Source organism: Hippopotamus amphibius, chromosome 7, assembly GCF_030028045.1.
Source record: "Hippopotamus amphibius kiboko isolate mHipAmp2 chromosome 7, mHipAmp2.hap2, whole genome shotgun sequence".
Taxonomy (NCBI): Eukaryota; Metazoa; Chordata; class Mammalia; order Artiodactyla; family Hippopotamidae; genus Hippopotamus; species Hippopotamus amphibius.
In genome coordinates, this window is record NC_080192.1 from 36,735,778 (window position 1) to 36,756,411 (window position 20,634).

Below are 20,634 nucleotides of genomic sequence, written 5' to 3' on the forward strand. Positions count from 1 at the left end.
CCTAGAGACTGTCATACAGAGTGAAGTAAGCCAGAAAGAGAAAAACAAATATCGTATGCTAACTCTTATACATGGAATCTAAAAAAGTGGTACTGATGAACCCAGTGACAGGGCAAGAATAAAGATGCAGATGTAGAGAATGGACTTGAGGACACAGGGTGGTGGGCAAAGGGGAAGCTGGGATGAAGTGAGAGAGTAGTATTGACATATATACACTACCAAATGTAAAATAGATAGCTGGGGGAAGCTGCTGCATAACACAGGGAGATCAACTCAATAATGCGTGATAAGTTAGAGGGCTGGGATAGGGAAGGTGGGAAGGAGTCATGGGAGGGAGGGGATATGGGGATATACATATAAACACAGCTGATTCACTTTGTTGTACTGTAAAAACTGGCACAACAGTTTAAAGCAATTATATTTCATTAAGGGGCTTTAAAAAAAAATAAAGTAACCTTGGTGACCAAAAAAATCCCAAAAAATCCTATGCTGGACAATATAGGCTCCTGTAAAAAGATGTATCCAGTCCATAATGTCAATAGCATCAATTTGGAGAAACTCTTTCTTAATTGTATACTTTCTCACATCTTTCCTTTTTGATTTTTTAATACCAAGTTGCAAAAAATCTCTTTCCTGTCTTGGTTATAAAAATCTTTTCAGACACTAGGTTTCAAATACAGTTTCTTAAGTTTTCTTCTAACATTTTTCTTTTTACATTTAAGTCTTTAATAAATCTGTTCTTTTTTTTTTTTTTGGATTATGCTTTGATTTGGAGTTCCGAGGGAAAAAAGCCAATTTGCCAGCACCTCTGATTCAATAAACTATCTTCTTTCTCGCTGAATTAAGATACTATTGCTGGGTGCTGGGAGATCTCTATTTTGTTTCGCTGATTTACTTGCATATTCTCATACCAACAGCTCATAGTTCACTATATTAATTTTGACACCTGGTAAGGCAGTATAATCATTTAAATAATTCGTCAGGCTAATCTAGCCTTCCTTTGACTATTTCATAATTTTTTGCTTTTTTTTTTTAGCATTTATTATTGTCCAATGTTGAAAAAAAATCTTTGAAATGTATATAATTATAATATTGTAAACATATTCTATGATAATAGACAATATTTTATACATTATATAACAGGTTTCTGTAATTAGATAATATTTTAATTACATAAAATTATATACCACATCTATTGTTTCTTTATTTCTTTTAAAGTTTTGTTAATACATTTCTCTATTTTTATTGTTCTCCAGTTTTCATTGAATACATTTACTAAAATTTATTTACCTAATCTACTGTTGATGGATATTTGACTTATTTCCAGTTTTTAGCTCTTACAAATAATACTGTTATAAATGTACTTACATACATTTTGATGAACGTATGTGTGAATTTCTTCTGGGTATATATGTAGTAGCGGAATACCATTGTCATAGGGCATGCCCATATTCAGCTTTAGTACATACCACCAAACAGTTTTCCAACGTGGTTGTGCCAATTTATATTCCTTCCAGTAGAGTGTGAAAGCTCCTATTGCTCTGCAAGCTTGCCAATACTTAATATTGTCAATCTTTTAAATTTTATCCATATAGGTATTTGTGCAGTTGTGTTTCATTTAGGTTTTAATTTTAATTTCCCTGATGTCTAATCCTCTTCAGAGTGGTAAATTTTTTGCCATTGATGAATCTATATTGACCACATCGTTACCATCTAAAGTTCATAGTTTACATTAGGGTTTACTCTTGGTGCTGTATAGTCTATGGATGTATTTGATTTTTGATGCAGATCTAAGTGGTACCATTTAAATATTTTACTTTGTAATGTGAGATGATTGTACATAGAAATACAATACTTATAAAAATGATCTTCTGTCCAGCAATCTTGCTTAATTTACTTATGGATTAAAATTTTTTTCTGTAGATTTTATGAAATTTATAAAATACTATCACATTATCTGCAAATAATATTACATTCTTTTTCTGATTTTTCAGATTTCTTTTCTCAACTTTTCTATTTTCTATACCTTGCATTTACTTTTCTTGCCTTAGTGCTCTGACTATGTCTGCTAGTGCAGTACTGAATAGAAATTGAGATATGCTTTATTTTTCCAAACCTTTTGTGAGCTGAACTTCAATTTCCAGCAACTTTTGAGGGGAGGTGAGGATAGAGGGTATTAAGATAGTACATTCATACCCGAGCAATCTAAATTATTTGAGGATAAGTTTGTTTTGCCTCTCTTTGGATGCAGGATCACTTTCCAGTTTCCAAGTCTTTTGCCTAATGGCCAGAGTGCCTTAACATCACTGATAGTTACAGTGAGAGGCACATAGGTTGCTATTTTCATGGGCCAGTGGCTCACTTGCAAGCAGTTTGTTCATTGTGTGTTCCCTTTTCTTCTCAAAAGTTGGTATTCTTTCAGTGACAATAACAAAGAGAACTCAACTTGTTTCCATCTGGCTTCTCAGTTCTTTGGGGGAAATTAACTTATTTTCCAAGGAACAAACATTACCATGACTAGGTATAATCCAGGCTCTCTCTGAAATCAATAGTTGGCTTTAGGGACTTCCCTGGTGTCGCAGTGGTTAAGAATCCACCTGCCAATGCAAGGCACACTGATTCGATCCCTGGTCCGGGAAGACCTCACATGCTGCAGAGCAACTAAGCCTGTGTGCCACAACTACTGAGCCTGTGCTCTAGAGCCTGTGAGCCACAACTACTGAGCCCACATGCCACAACTACTGAAGCCCGCATGCCTAGAGCCCATGATTCACAACAAGAGAAGTCATCGCAATGAGAAGCCCGCGCGCTGCAATGAAGCGTACACTCGCTCGCCACAACTAGAGAAAGCCCTCACGCAGCAATGAAGACCACAGCAATGAGGACCCAACGTAGCCAAAAAACAAACAAATAAATAAATAAAAATATCAAGTACTATACGTTAAAAAAAAAAAAAGAGTTGGCTTTAATTCTCAGTTCAATTCTCTGCTGCTCTTACCTTGACTCTTGTCTATACATCTCTGTCCTTCAGGATTCCATTGGCACCCACAACCTTGTTCACCTCTTCCAGGCACTGGAACCTGTTAGTTTGAGAGGGGTAAAGTAGAGGGATTACATTTGGCCTTGTCCAAGACCTAAAACAGCCATCATCCTTATCACTCATTTAGAAAGAACAGTAACTGTTTTCTGCTTTTTTGTGGGTAAATGGATAGTGAATATTCTCTATTAAGTTATCTACCTGTTTTATCCTATTTTTAGGTATTCTGAAAGGAAGAAAATTTTATACATTTTAATAGGGGAGAACCCCCCCACCCCCCATTTTCAAGTAGTGCCCTTTTCAGTAAGTTAAGTCTTGCAATTCTTTGAAAGAAAATATTACAAACAACACATTTGAATGCTGAATTGTGGGCATTAATGCTTATTTATAATGAAGGTCATGTCTAGTAAATTCCTTGAATTCTTTTGGAAGCAATGTTTACAGAATTCTTGTTAGGAATATGCTTTCTGTGAGACTTTAACAGTAGTTCTATTTTTAACTGCAAGAAATGAACCTTACAATACTAACTTTCTCACTTAATGGATTTCCTTCCCTTAAATAGGCTCAATTCTCCAATCTGGGGTGTGAAGCAGCTTGCTTTAGCCTGTGTAGAACAGTGCCCTTACATTATATATGGAAAGAAAAATTCAAGTAAAATATGATTTTAACCTCTCTTTGGGAACTGAAGAAGTCTATTCTTAATTTTCTTTCATATCTCAATTTGGAGGCTGGTTTTACAAAATTAAGGCTTTTAAATTACACATGAACTATTTTCTACGATGTGTCAATTGATAGGAAAGAACTTTTTTCAAAAAAAAAAAAAGCATGAGAAAACACAAAGGATGTGTTTTCATTGATTTAATACGTATTTCATTGTGTGCCTACTCTGTGTTAGGAACTGCTCTGTTACTGGAAAAACTGGTGAGCAAGACAAATGAATTGCCAGCCCTCAGGCAACTTAAATATGTGTTTGTGGGAAGATAATAAATAGAAAAACAAATACATACATAACATAATATCTGGCAATGATGAGTATAGTGAAGGGAAATAAAGCAGGAAACAGCCATAGAGTTGAGTGCATTTTAGACAGGATGCTGTCATCTTGAGTAGCAGCTTGTGAATGCACGTATACATATACACATATATGTATGTATGTGTAGCTTTTTACAAGAAAACAATCATTTGAATTTGAAACGTTGCCACATATTTATATGTAGTATTTACTCATAATTTTCTCTCTCCCTCTGTGATTGTGTGTTTCCTTTCTTTTTTCCATACTTATATTTTCTTTCTGATTTTTCAAATGCTTGATTGGTATAGTATTTTATTGGTCTTCCCCAAAAGAAAAAGAAGAATCCCTTGATTTTAATTTACCCCTTTTACATTTTTTGTTTTTTATTTCCTAAATTTCAGCCTCTATCCTTATTATCTCTCTTTATACTTCCTTTTAAATACCTTCTAATTTTTCAAAATGATATTGAGTTTTCTCTCCTCTAGGCTTTCTTCTTAGTAATTATTTCATCGAAGTCTACACATTTTCCTTTAAATAACACACTGAACATACTCTCCTAAGCACATTTCAGAGGTAGCCATGAAAGATAATAAACAAGGAAGAACCTTCTAAATGCAAAGCCAGGAGCCATGGAGGACAGTGAGAAGGAAATTCTCTCAGAGAGTAGAGCCAGGAGGTGCCAAATGAGCTATTCAAGGACTTACTCCATAGCTAGATGTGTCTGCCGTTCTTGAAGAGCAGGAATGGATAACTATTATGGACCAGTAACTAGTGGTATTTTCTGTGTTCCCTTTTCCAAATGGAGGGCTTCATTATTGTATCTGTTACAACTCTACCATTGTATGTTAATTATCTGGGTGAGAAATTTTGGTAGACAATCTTTAAAAATACTACTCATCAGACTTTGGGCAGCCACCACCAGATGTGGTGGAAAAAACTGATAAACCAGAGAGCCTGGACTTTGTGATGAATGCACTAAATGCACTGGATTTGGGAAGTTACCTCTCTTGGAATGAGGCAAGTGTATTTTATCTGCTGAGAGCAGGGTGCCCATGAATATTTAGGTTACCAGAATAATGGACTATGAAATAGATTATTAATTAGCTCCCAATATCTTTTTTTTTTCTTTCACTTAACTGTACAATAGTAGAATTTTTAGCTAGGCAAATGCTTCATCACCCCAGATGAAGAGTTTATTTGTTGGCTTCTTTGTTGTTAAATGTACCATGTGACCAAGGGCTGGACACTGGTTTGTGAGTGGAAATAATGCGTCCAACTACTGTGTCAGTGGCAACATGCAAGTGTGTGCCTTCCCTGTGCTCTTCTTTCTTTTCTGCTGGTGGAAGCAGATATGATGTTGTGAACTATCATGTTAGACAGGTGGATGGAAGTTGTATAAGGATGGCAGAGTGAAATGGGTCCCTATTAATTGCAGAGTTGTATACTTACCTTGAACTCTTGACATGGACATTTACATGAGATAAAATTTAAATATGCATTTTGCAGTAAGACATTGTTAATTGTGGGTCTTTATTACATCAGTTGAAACTGTATCCTAAGTAGTACCAATGAGGAGGAACATTTCTGGAGGAAGAAACAGAAGAACTGTGGCCCTGGGGCAGAACTATGCTCACTGCTTTAAGGCTGAACTGTGATTTGTGCTTGGCTGGAGCTCATTGTGCATGAGACTGAGAGAGAGGAAGTGAGGTCTGAGAGGCGACAGGAACTGGATGTGCAAAACCTTCTATATCATAGATTTTTTTCTGGATTTTCTTCTAAGCGTCCTGAGAAGCCATGGGAATTTTGAGAATAAAGGAGTGACATGAGTTGATTTATGCTTTAGAAAATACATGAAGTGTGAAGTCCTATTCTACGGATGTAAGAATATTGAAATTTCTGACTCAAAAAAAGCCCCCAAAACCAAAAACCAAACATGTCTTTTAGTCTCATAATTAAAAATTAAACAAACAAACAAAAAACACTGAAGCCTTGCCCCTCACTAGATATTATCTCGCTATTGCCAAGGACATCTTTTAAAATCACAAATCTGATCCACTATTTCTCTGTTTAAAAACCTTTGATAGTTCTCCGGGGATAAAGACTTTTTTAATGTTTTCACAATATACCTAACTGGCCTGGTTTCCTGACATTTCCCCAGACTATAATATGGACACATGGAAGCACCCAAATAACAAATAAGTCATCTGCAATCCACTGGCATAGATTAGTTTCCAAAATACACCTGTGAACAAGAAAGACAGTATCTACTCTCGTGGAACTTAGGGTTTTAAAAGGACCTAGAATCTGTCATACAGAGCAAAGTAAGCCGGAAAGAGAAAAACAAATACCGTATGCTAACTCATATACATGGAATCTAAAAAAATGGTACTGATGAAGCCAGCGACAGGGCAAAAATAAAGATGCAGATGTAGAGAACGGACTTGATGACACAGGGTGGGGGGTGAAGGGGAAGCTGGGAGGAAGTGAGAGAGCAGCATTGACATATATACACAACCAAGTGTAAAATAGCAAGTAGGGAGCTGCTGCATAACACAGGGAGAGATCAACTTGATGATGGGTGATGACTTAGAGGGCTGGGATAGGGAGGGTGGGAGGGAGTCGTGGGAGGGAGGGGATATGGGGATATACATATAATACAGCTGATTCACTTTGTTCTACAGCAAAAACTGGTACAAGAGTGTAAAGCAATTATATTCCAATAAAGAGCTTAAGAAAAATAAAAGGAAGAGAATGAAAAAGGGGAGAATATGGGGAAGATTTTGTTTTCTAAGCCTGGGAATGGAGGCTATCACTTCTGCCCATGTTCCACTCACCAGAACTTAGTCATAATGCAAGAGAGGCTGGGAATGTGACATAACTACCTATCCAGGAGGAGAAGGAAATGGGTGAGCATGTAGGAATTTTTGCCACAGTTTCTAATAAATGAATTAGTTGAATGTAGTGCTTTAAAATTTCATAGGAAAAGGAGGACAGATCTAAGAACATCATCTCTTCCTTCTTGTGAAGGTGGATATTTTCTTGGTGTCTTGCTTGATGGAATTTTGGGTGTGCAGTTAGTTGAGATATTTAAGTTAGATAGAGAATGAAGAGTGTTCAAGGGCAATTACTCAATAACAGGAGACACAAGTAATGTAGGCACTTTTACCTTGCTTCTTTTTTCCTGCCTATACTGTAGTCGATGCAAAATTTAGGTGTTAGGGTTGTTTTTCTTCCTCATATACAAATTTGGACTTGGGTTCAATTAGTTATTGTACTGAATTCCTCGTAACCAGAATAAAAAGCTGAATTATAGTCATAAACCAAATGAATAATGTGGCATATGACAATCTATGTGAATATAATCATCATTTAAATGTTCACAAATCATTAAAGTTAATTTTCCATCATAGCATTACACGATTTTCTTATTCAGTCTCTGAATATTATACTAGGATATCTTAATCTTTTTATTTTTAAAAGTTCACTGTAAATTAATCCTTGTTACATCAAAGAAATTATATGTTAAAAAGCATCTTCTTTTATAACATGTCTAACAAATGTCATTGCCTACATCATAATCACATTATCAGTCATTTGAAAACAGGAAGTTTCTACCTAAAATAACCAAATAACCAGGAAAGCATTCTGTTGGATTTTTTTTCCCCTGGAAGTGGTATGTGTGCCTTTCTTTCACGATACTGTAACATTTTAAAAAATAAAATCACCTTTGTGACTTCCTGATGTATGCCAGTGCCACTCTGTCTTTGAGTTACAAAATAAGAGGATTAAAAATGTTTGTTAGTGATTACTCACACTTGGTTGATTTTCTACTGTTACAGTGAGAAATTTCCAGGGTCCAAATATATAATTTGATAAAAATCAAACCATCTGAGAACTAGAAGATATCTAAAAGTCACCTAGTCAAACATTCTCATTTTATAGATTAGGAAACAAGTCTAGAAGATAAAGTAACTGGACTGAGGCCCTAGAACTTTCTAGCAACAAAGTGGAGATTGGCCATACCCATGCTCACAGTCCAAAGATTTCCCTTCTCATCAAATTTAAACTTAATACATGTAAAATTCTCCTATCAAACCTATATTAATAGTTTCTCACATACACATACATTTGTGTTTGTAGTGAATATATAAAATGGATAAAATCAATGTTGATAGATAATTATATAAATATCCCAATGAGTATTATTTTTTATTCTTCTACTATTAAGATTTCTTAGTGAAATATGTGTGTATTTTATGGTGGGAGAGGCTTGTGTCTTTGGATGTAGTAAAGGTTAAGCAGGAGTTACTCAGAAAATGAATGTTCCCTGAGAAAACTGTTGCACTGCTGCAATTCAGTCACATACATACATGCACCATACACACACACACACACACACACACACACACGTTTTGAACCAACTATCGTCTTTTTGGTCAGTGATGCCTATCAATTACAATTATCACTATCGGTACTTAAGTATCCATCATTCAGTCATTCACACATTCACTCATTTAACACATATATATTGAGTGTATACTGTGTGTCATGCACTATACGTGCTTAGTGGAGCTTTTAACAGCCATGCAGAGATATGAAGAAAGATATTAGAGTTCTGAAGCCACCTATATACACATCAGAACTTCTAAGGGCTGCACTACAGATGTAGGGATAAAGTCGAAGTAAAGAGGTCCTTGCTGGGAATTACAGCTTAGCTTGAATGATCTTAACCTCTGAAATCTGGCTAAGATGACCTCAGTGTGCCTGTGCCCTTAGGAAACTAGAAACAGCATACCTTAATCCTCCTGGAAGAAGGTAATAGAATTTTTGTATCCAAATTGTTTCTACCAACAATTTCTCAAATACAATGCCTGACATTAAAAACCTAAACAAGATGAACCAATGTGGAAAAAACAAAGCAGTAAAGACACTTGTAACAGTCAGGCCCTATGATAAGGAAATCGTGTTGGGAAAAAATGTTCTGTTGAGTCTATGGGAAGCCCCAGTTGGAGAATCACAAAAAAAAAGTTCTTGGAGTTCTGAAATAAGGTCATGCCACATGCAGTGGATAATTACATGCCTTTTGAAAGGTAGTTTCTGAAATGCATTTGATCCCTGAGAGAGTGTCTGAGTGACCATTCACCCAGAACTGTCCATTGTGAGACATATGAGATCTACCAAGTCATAAGATCAGGCAACACCAGTACTAATCTTAGAAGATGGAAGTACCAAATCCAAACTGAACATGAGCAGAACCCCACAGCACAAGCAATCTGCATTAGCATGTAGCCCAGACCCCCACATCATCTCGCACTCTTGTCTGGTCCCCTTCCTCAGCTGACCTCTACAGCCATTAAGGGGACCCCTTAGAAGCAGTCGATAGAGAAGAAAAATTCCTGAGCTGTACTGGCTTGGTATCTGGGCGCAAGTAAAACATGCAGAGCGGCATAATAATCTCATTTAGGGGTGGCCTTGAAAGACATGGTAGGGGAAAATATTCCCAATAGGTGGACCTTTGCACAGTTGCATGTGTGTGGCTCGAGAATAGAAAACATGTAGGCAGTGACAAATAGCCGGGCCTTTTTGTCAGGGGCCTGAAGGGAACAGGAAGATCAGGAACAAAAAAGGACTACGGTAGAGGCATATTCATAAACACATGGGAGTGGGGAAAAAGTCTGAAGATTTTTATATAATGTATTATCCCTGCAAGAGAGCATCTAACGTGGATGAGGCACTAAACATGTAGATGAAATGACTCAGCCAGCTGGTATGAGCCAGCCCCTGATACTGGTTAACTTCAGTGTTATACCATGGATGCATGAATAAAAAAGTCACTTTGGCAATACTGTAGGCTATTTTGAGCCCAACAACATGAGGTCTGATTTAGCTAATGACGTCCAAGTTTACAGCAGCAGAGACCATTCTTGAGCCTCCACTATGGCACCATTCTACATGAGGCTTCTTCTTGGAAAGGCCAGAAATATGTTCTAGCAGGAATGAATACCTTTTCTGAGTATGATTCGCCTTTCCTACTTGTGGAGTCTCAACCAATATCACTGTCTGAGACTTTATGGAGTATTTAATTTCTGGCCTAGGATCTCACATAACATTGCATCAAACCAGTGGACCCACTTTATCACAAGTGAGTAGTATGATCATGGGATCCACTAGTTGTAACACATACTGCACCATGCAGCACCTTTTTGAGCACTGGAATGTCCTGCTGGAGGTATACCTGGAGCAGCAGCTTGGAGTTGATATCTTACAGTGAAGGGACACCATACTCCATGGCACAGTGCATGGCATGGATCAAAGATCCTTATATGACACCAGCCATGTTTACTCTCTAACTCCCAATGGCCCACCTGGGGAATGTGTGCTGCCTGTGCAAACAACTGTGAGCTCTGCATGGTGATGAGTCCTGGTATCCACGGAGGGAACACTTTCACTAAGGGACACATGAGAGAAGCACTGAACTCTAAGCTATGTCTGCCACTTGGCACTTTAGGATGTTTATGTCCAGGGACCAGCAGGCAAGAAGAGGAATTATTCTTGCAGCGGTTATTTGCCCCAATTATCAGGAGGAGTTAGGGCTGCTGTTACTCAGTGGGGGTGAGACCATGTTTGGCACACACGTGATCTGGTTAGGTGCCTCTTGTTACTCTGTTGTCTCGTGAGGGTAAATGTCTAAGTTTAACATCCCCAACCTGAGAAGATCTTGGCAGCTAGGGGCTCAGCCCTCTCTGGATGAGGGTATGGTCTGAGTTGTGCCACCATGTAAACCAGCAGAGGTAGTAGGTATGCGTGAGGGGAATCTAGAATGGATGATGATAAGAGATAAGTGTCAGTTACTGAGTGAGACCAGCTGCAGTACAATTTGAATTCCAAATAAACAGCAACACTTTTTTTTTAGTATTATTATAACATTATTTTATGCAATGCTCATACAAAAATTATTAGGTGTCCTGTTTTTCATTTGCTAAAAATGGTAACCTTACTTCTGGTGGACATGGGGTATGCCTGTGTGCCTCCCCAGTGTCTCATCAAAAGACTTGTCTCCAGTGCTGGGAATGCTGTTAGTAGATGTCTTCAGCTGTTGGCCCTTTTAGAGACTGCCTCAGATACAGAGACTTCAGCTCAACTGAGCTCACACTCCTCCAGGACTGTCTCACATCCCATCACTCACTGGAGCAGAGAGATAAAAGTGGCCACTTTGACCCAACAGGGACAACTCCGATAGGACACTTCAGCTTGAGTGATCCCGGTGGGCTCAGCTGATGCTGTTGGGACTCCACTACATTCAAATTCTTCTGCGGTTGAATCCTGTTTCCCTCTTCTCCTTTCCACAGGTGTTGATCCCAAAGGAACTCCCAAATAAAAATTCTTCACGTGAAACTATGAAACTCTGTCTCAGAATCTGCTTTCTGGTAGAGGAAGTGAACTGCTACATTCTATTCCCCTGGACTTCCTTGTATAAGAGACAGGAAAAAAAAAGTCTGTCTTTCCTTAAGTAATTTTTTATTGAGATATAGTTTATATGCAGTAAAATTCAGAGATTGTAGGTGTAAAGTTCAATTAGTTTTGACAAGCATACACTCATGTAACCCACACAGCCATCAAAATACAGAACACTTCCATCAACCAAGAAATTTTCGTTTTGTATTTTCCTGATCATTTCCCTGACCTCCACGAGAAGTAACCACTGATTTGATTTCTATCACTGTAGATCAGCTTCACTGACTCTCGAATTTAATATACATAGAGTCATGTACTATGTATTGTTTTGTACCTGGCTTCTTTTATTCAAATTAAGGCTTTTGAGATCTATCCATGTTATTAAGAGTATCTGGTAGGTATATGTTTTCATTCCCATTGGACAAATATGTAGCAATGAAAAGTGCTGGACCATAGGGTAAATATGTTTTATTTTTAAAGAAAATGTTAGTTTTCCAAAGTGGTTGTACTACTTTGTATTCCCACCTGCAAGGTTGGAGGTTCTGGTAGCTGTACGTTCTCGCCAACATTTGGTACTATCAATGTTTTTTATTTTAACTACACTGGTGGAAATATACTGATGTCTTGTTGTGGTTTTGATTTGTATATCCCTGGTATCTAATAATGTTGAACACTTTTCATGTATTTATTGACCATTTGTATATGTTCTTTTGTGAAGTGTCTGCTCAAATCTTCTGCTTATCTTTGAAACAGTCAAAAGATAAACATATATATGATGTATATAAGATATATACATCATATATACATAATATGTCATTTGTCATATACATGTGTTGTGAATATTTTCTCCTGATCTGTGATTTACCTGTACGTTTTCTTAATGATGGATGTTGATGAACAGAAGTTTAAAATTTTTCTTGGTGTCCAAATTATCAATTTTTCCTTTTATAATTGGTGCTCTCTGTGTCTTTTTAAAAGCCATTTTTATTTTGAATTTTCTTCATAAGAAGCTAAAATTAATCCTAGCTAATATGCTTTTCCATAGTAACAAAATAAAACAAAAATATTTTAATTTTTAGTTTAAAATAAATATATATTTTCCTTAAATGTGAATTTCTTTAATTTTTCTTAAGCTTTTTAGGTCTCAGTTGATAACTGGTAGATATGAATTCATATCTAAGCATATTTCATCACATCAGAAAATAAAATTAGCTTTTTAAACCTCATAAAATTTGTGCAGCATATTTAATTAACTAAACAATGTATTCCACTATCAGTGTAAATATTTGAGGACTGACTATATAGTCAATATTTTGGAAATGTTTATGTTTGACCTACTCATATTATTAGTCTTTCCCATGTTATAAATGCTAAATAGATTTTCAACATTATAAATTTTCTGATAATGGTGTGTGTTTGTGTGTCTGTGTCTGTGTATTTGAAGGACGTGCATTTGAAGTGGAAAAATCACCAAAGATTTTCAAATCAGTATGATATTTTTATACATTGGAAAAAAATAACTCAGTCTAAGAGTATGTTTATTAGATAAGAAAAGCAAATGATAAGAATATTGTGTTCAGTAACATTATGCAGAAGAAATCTGTTTACATACTAAAAATAGAAGACATGGTATTTAGCAGGATAATATTTTCCATTGGTTTAATACTCAACACTTGCATTTGTGCTGAAATGGCAGGCACTTACTTATAAAAGCACTAAGATGCCTTTAAGTAAAGCACTGAAGGAGGTAAGTAATAAGTTAATAAAATAGATTTCAAAAGGAAACTCTTAAAATTCTATCTTTAAAAATTTATACAACCACCAGTTTTTACCATTAGGTGACATCTATGGATGATTTTAAAAATAAACAAAAAATATCTTTTCTCTGTGTCTCAATTTCTACAATGCCTTTCTTTCAGTTTTTAAAAAATATATTTTATGGTCAATAGTTTATTTACACCAATTTCTTCTTCTTTTTTTCTTTTTTGCTATTGTTAGTTTATCTTGAACTTATTTATCTTGCACGAGTTCAAATCCTGGCTCCACTGAGTATCAGCTACGTGAATGTGAACAATTGATTAACATATGACACTGATATAATAATAATGCGTAACTCACAAAATTGTGGTGGAAAGTAAATGAAATTATGCATGCAACTAGCTCAAAATAGCACCTGGGGCATTTGGTAAGCATTAAAAAAGTGTTGACCATTGTTACCAGTATTATATATGCATACATATATCTTAGTCTGAGCTGCTTTAACAAAATATTGATACTATAGACTGGGTGGTTTGAAAATAGAAATTTATTTCTCACAGTTCTAGAGGCTAATAAATCCAAGATCAAGGTGCAACTGATTTTGTTTCCCATGAAAGCGCTCCTTTTGGCTTACAGTTGGCTGCCCCCTCACTGTGTCCTCACATAGTAGAGACAAAAAGAATTCTCTCTCTTCCTCTTCTTTTAAGGCCACGGTCCTATCTGATCAGGGTCCCACCCTTACAACTTCATTTAACCTTAATTACCTCCTAAAGACCTTGCTTCCAGATTCAGTTATGTTGGGGGTTAGGGCTACAACACATGAATGGGGGGGGAATACAGTTCAGTCCATAGCAACATATTTATAAAATACCTATCAATTATACTTATTTTATGGAAGGAGTCATATGCTTATAACATGAATATATGCATATATGTATAAAAATGTATACATATTCCTTACAGAAATAAACATAATTTATATTTGTATATAGTATTCTTTGTATTTGTATTTAATATATAAAGTAATATACATAAATATTTCTTGTAGAAATATATTTCTACAATGAAAACTAGATTTTTGCATCTATTTATTTACACTGACTGTGATTTTTAAAGAATGCCATAAAAGATGCTATTGGGATGCCTATAATGTTTATAGAAAACTAGATGACTCACACACCATTTAGAGGTTTGCTCTTATTTTTTTCTTTTTCCCCCACTTTTTTCACCAACACAGCAGATTGCTATAAATGACAACACATTGATGAAGAATTGCTGTTCTACATGCTGTTAATTTTTTCATAAAAAACCACACGCTCATATACTTCCAGCTTCAAACATAATCTCAAAGATAGATATTCATTCTCTTCCTGGTGAATGTTGAGAAAAAAGAAAATAAAAAGGAGACTGTGATGAAGGATGAAAGCAAATAATCACCCAGTATGTGTATTTGGGATCAAATAGAGTAGTTTTTTAAAAATGATTTCAAAACTGTCCTAACACCTCTGTTTCACATCTGATAGGAATCCAAAGGGGTGCCAGTGGAGCTGAGTTGCTTGATGTGTTTAGAACATTGCTGGGTATGGATGCTGTTAATCCAAAAGTGAATGTATCATAAAATCAATTTCCTTTCTGAAATTTTTTAAATAATATTTCTTATTCTTTGGGGTACTGGATTTTTTCTCCATGTGGTTTTTATGGTTAAAGTCAGGAGATTAATATAAAGTGTTTCCTCCTACGGGCACAGTGGAAAAGTATAAAGTAAAGTATGCCATACATTAGACAAAAGAAATATAGGTGACAATAGTTGGAGGTCTAAAGTCTAGAGTTTTTTATCTTTAAAATGTTTATTGAAATATAGTTGATTTACAATATTGTGTTAGTTTCAGATATATATATATATATTCTTTTTTAGATTCTTTTCCAACACAGCTTATTACAAGATATGGAGTATAGTTCCCTGTGCTATATACAGCAGGTCCTTGTTGATTATTTTATATAAAGTTAGTATGTATATTTTAATCCCAAACTCTTCATTTATCCCTTTTTCTCACTTCCCCTTTGGTAACCATAAGTTTCTTTTCTATGTCTGTGAGTCTATTTCTGCTTTGCAAATAAATTTATTTGTATTATTTTTTTAGATTCCACATATAAGTGATATCATATGTTATTTGTCTTTCTCTGTCTGACTTACTTCACTTAGTATGATAATCTCTAGGTCCATCCATGTTGATGCAAATGGCATTATTTCGTTCTTTTTTATGGCTGAGTAATATTTCACTGTATATAGGTACCAAATCTTCTTTATCCATTCATCTGTTGATGGATTCATAGGTTGCTTCCATGTCTTGCCTATTGTAAATAGTGCTGCTATGAACATTGGGGTGCATGTATCTTTTTGAGTTATAGTTTTCTCTGGGTATCTGCCCAGGAGTGGGATTGCTGGATCATATGGTAACTCTACTTTTAGTTTCTTAAGGAACCTCCATACTGTTCTCCATAGCAGCTGCACCAATTTATATTCCCACCAACAGTGTAGGAGGATTCTTTTTTCTCCACACCCTCTCCAACATTTATTATTTGCAGACATTTTGATGTTTGAACAGTCAAACATAACCAAAGTATCGCTGAAGAATACGATAACTGAAATGAAAAACATACTAGAAGAAATCAATTGTAAAATAAATGAAGCAGAGGAATGGATCAGTGAGCTGGAAGACAGAGTAGTGGAAATCACTACCGCAGAGCAGAAAAAAGAATGAAAAGAAACAAGGACAGTTTAAGAGACCTCTGTAACAACATCAAGCACACTAACATTTACATTATAGGGGTTCCAGAAGGAGGAGAAAGAAAGTGCCTGAAAAAATATCTGAAGAGAAAATAGCTGAAAACTTCCCTAACCTGGGAAAGGAAACAGTCACCCAAGTCAAGGAAGTGCAGAGAGTCCCATACACGGTTACTCCACAGAGGAATATACCACAACACACTGTAGTCAAATGACAAAAATTGGAGATAAAGAGAAAATATTAAAAGCAATAGGGAAAAGCAACAAATAACACACAATGGAGCTCCAATATGGTTATCAGCTGATTTTTCAGCAGAATCTCTGCAGGCCAGAAAGCAGAGGCACAATATATTTAAAGTGATGAAAGGGAAAAACCTACAATCAAGAATACTCTACCCAGCAAGGCTCTCGTTCAGATTTGACAAAAAAATCAAAAGGATTACAGACAAGCAGAAGCTAAAAGAATTCAGCAGCACCAAACCAGATCTACAACAAATGCTAAAGGAATTTCTCTAGGCAGAAAAGAAAAGGCCACATTTAGAAATAAGAAAATTACAAAATGGAAAAGCTCACCAGTAAAGGTGAACATAAAGTTAGAGTTTTAGATTTTGCAGGAATCATTATTTTTGGACAAAGCAGTTTGTAGGAGGATATAATAAATATATATATTAGATATATATATTAAAAATATTAGAGAGATATATATTAGATATACATATATTTAAAAAATATATATATATATATATATTTTAAATCTGTCCACCATGTATATTTAATGATTGTATTGTAAGGTCAGATTACCTGAATTGTGTCTTGAACTTGCGCCTCATTGCTCTGTCACTTTCTCAGTCCTTCTGCCCTTGGTTACCTCACCTGTAAAAGAGGAATAACAACAGTACTTCTGTGTTAGGCTTATTATATTATTTAATCCTTGAGATTATATCAAGCAGTGTGCCCGACACTAAATAAAACAGTAGTGTTACATATTATTTTAGCATATTAACCATGTTTTCTTTACTCACTTCTCTGTTAAATGTGGTAACAGAGGTGGTTCAGTGATGCCGACCCTGGACAGAGTATTCCATTCTTCTGGTTGCACTAATGACTTTGTTTGAATGTATGATCTAAAATGGACCAATCAGAGTCTCCTATGGACTTCTTTTATTTCTGGACTTTATTTTTCTTAAGCTGGGATTCAAGCTTAGGTGTTATATCACTAGTAACCATCCTCCAAGGAGAGCAAGGACAGAGGGTCTGGGGGTAGGGAGACAGAGAGAGAGAGGTGATAATATTTGAATATCTAAATCTCTTTATGCCATAAGGGAGCACAATTTGCTCCTAGACCATTTAGTTAGCAGGCCATTAATTTTCTGCCCTCCTGTCTTCCCTCCTCCCTTCCCTCCCTCTCTTTTCACCTCCTTTTCTCCTTTCTTCCTTTTTCTTTTCTTTGTCCTCTCTTCTTTTATTTATGCTAGTGTAAATTGGTTTTCTGTCACTTGCCATTTGACCAATACATAATGAAGAAATTAGAATAATAATAATTTTAATATAGATTTATAAGATTTGAATGGGGACTAACGCTAGGGTAGACACAGAACTGGGATCAGAGCTAATTGCTTCTTTTTATGTAGTATTGAATCAGTCCTGTGAAACAGTAGCACATATTGCTTAATACAAATTATTTCTAGGACAAAAATCACCCTAAACACTGCCTGCTCATATAACAAATTTATCTTGCTTCTTGAACTTGTTTCTGCTTATTACGAAGGAAATAATTATGTGGTAAACATTTATTCAAGGAATTCACTCGTGTATTACACATATTGAAGTTTAATGTCATTAATTGAATTTCAGTAAATTATAGCTTCTTGTTTAGAGAAGAATCAATCACTGAAGAAAAAGTCATTGATTTCCCCTCATAAGCATCAGATTAATGTTTATAAAGGAAAAGGATACCAAGTTTGGAACCTTGGAGGCTTGGACTTTTATGATTAAAAATACCTGACATACTTGCAGACTCACAGCAGCCAAATGGAGTGAGGTAATTATCTGATAACTGTTTTCAAAGAAGATATCTTGGCATTTACCAAGATTCGTGGAAAATCTACTAGGATGATTACTACGGCAGTGAATATAGAACATGACACAAAGTAACTGACAAAGTTAAGTTTTCTTTGTGCACTTGCAAGAAAAAGGACTTAGAAGAAGAAGGCTTACAATGGATCAGATTGAGTATCTTAAAACGTTGCTAGCACATAATGCCATATTGGATCTCATTCAGGGCCTCTTCACGGCCACATTGTTAATAGAATATGTCTGTGTTTGCATGGATCTGGCACAGAGTCAACACATCCTTGTTAAGCCATGATGAAAAATAATGGTTTCTTATTACAAGGAACCTTACATTTCAGGACTTAGCACTTCAAGACTGTCAGAACCTCTTGATTAGCTCATTGACTTTTCCGTATCTCTTTTGTCGTCATTTCATGAAGAAGACACAGTATCAGAAAATTTTTTTCTGATTTTACTAAGAAAAAGAGAGATAATAAAAATGTTTATAACTCTATTTTAAAACTCTAAGTCTCATTTATCTTTCAAATCCGAGGTTAAGTTCTACCTACTTCCCAGTAGGTAGAACTTTGTCTGATTTACCATAATCTTTCTTTGTTCTGAGACCTTGTATTATCTTTACTAATTGTTTAGTACTCATTGTTGAGGTCACTGGGGGTGGCAATAAAAAATCACACTTTTACCCCACCCAAATTCTGAAGCAATTAAAAAACAAGACAAAGGGGGCAGACAGGTAATAAAAAATATTACCTTCATTGCTGACAAACTTGATATAGGTAAATATCTTACGGGCAAACAAGTTTACTAACAGTGTTCACCAGAATATTATAAATCTACTGTAGCAGAGATATCAGCTCCTTACCAAATCTGCACACACTTTCAATACTCCCTAGCTCCCTTGCAGTTAAACTGAAGAATGTGACGAGTTCTAGACAATGCGCTATGACATATATGGTATGTCACTTCCAGGGTAAAGCATCTAAAATCTGCTTTGCAATGTTTTGTCTTCACCTTAGCAACATTACCAGAAATTCATATGCTCAAATGGTACAATGGCAAGACATAAGCTGACTGGATCTCTGACTCATTGCTTGGAAGTGAGTAGTTCTGGAGAGCTGCTGATCCAAGCTGACTTTGATACAGGAAGTCACTGAGATTTTACCTCAGCAATGCCTATTTCAACAAAACTAAAACTCATTCCCACCTAGTCCTGTACACAATGTATGGAATGGGGCAGCAGAGTAGAACACATTCTTTGTGTAGAGAGAAAGGACAGCAAATGGCTGGGCTAAACATTCCCAGTTCCTTTCACCCACTCATGGATCGCCAGTGGGGGTGGAATGAGTGAAGAGATACAACAGTGTTCTCGCTACATATAAATAAATATCAAGAGTGTGAAGAAGAGCTCAACTCCCCTAACATCTAGCTGCTCTTGTTCTATTAGTCTACTGGGTTTATCTAATAAGCTCGTGGATTAACAGTGTTCCCTTTTGGGGAAGAAAGCATTAGCCTACAAAAGAGTCCTGCTTCTACCTTCATGAGATCACTTCTTCTACATACATCACTGCTCCTTTGGGTATTTTTCTCAGACAACTGATGGGCAGTACAATTTTGTTGCCACAAGGCTCTGAAATTGGACAACTTTCAATAGTAAATTAACATTTAGGTCACACTTATAAAACACTGAAAATTCATTACCATGTCTATTTCCCTTCCCAGATTGTTCTAACATAGCCTATCAGGAGTTCATGACAACATTAAATGACAACATTAAGCTATTCAAATAATGAAGACAACATGGATATACCCCAAATTTCAACATGAACCCCTTCATACTATCAATCACTGGAGAGAAGTTGACATTCAAGGAAATTAAATCCTCTTGCATGTTAAACTTTATAACGTAAAAATGGAAAGAAATTGAAGTTTAATATCAAATACTCTTGTTCCTGGTTGTTGAATTTCAAAGGAATTAAAATCGAAAGTTTACCCTTTTTATCTCGGCTTGGGGGGATTTCCTGTGTTTGGGGTGATTTAGGACTTTTTCAACAGCTGCACCCTGGGAGAACTCAGATGTTAATTAATTGAATGCCAAGTCTCTAAGTGGCTCACTTTTTAAAAGTCCAAATACTTCGTAGAACACACATAAGCATAGCTCTGCTCCCAAGCCTATAGAATTTAGAAAAGTAACCATTCCCCATTCAACATAAGTTATTTCAGGCAAAATTATATTGCCAAGAGCCATTAGGAAAGCCTCAGTTATTGGAGTGAAGGGAAGTAGAATAGGGAAATCTTCTACCCCCACAGTTTAGTCTCACTAGGATCCTAGTTAGTTTACACCAGAAATGTGGGATTCATGACTGTGAATCTAAACACAATAAGAGAAATTCTCACATTAGAATGTGAATTTTGGCATCACACCATTATCATATCTAGGAACAATATGCTCGCGCTTCCTGTTTATGCCTGATAAGTGAGGTGTCAGGCACAGTGTCTGGCTTAGTCTGCTGCTATAGC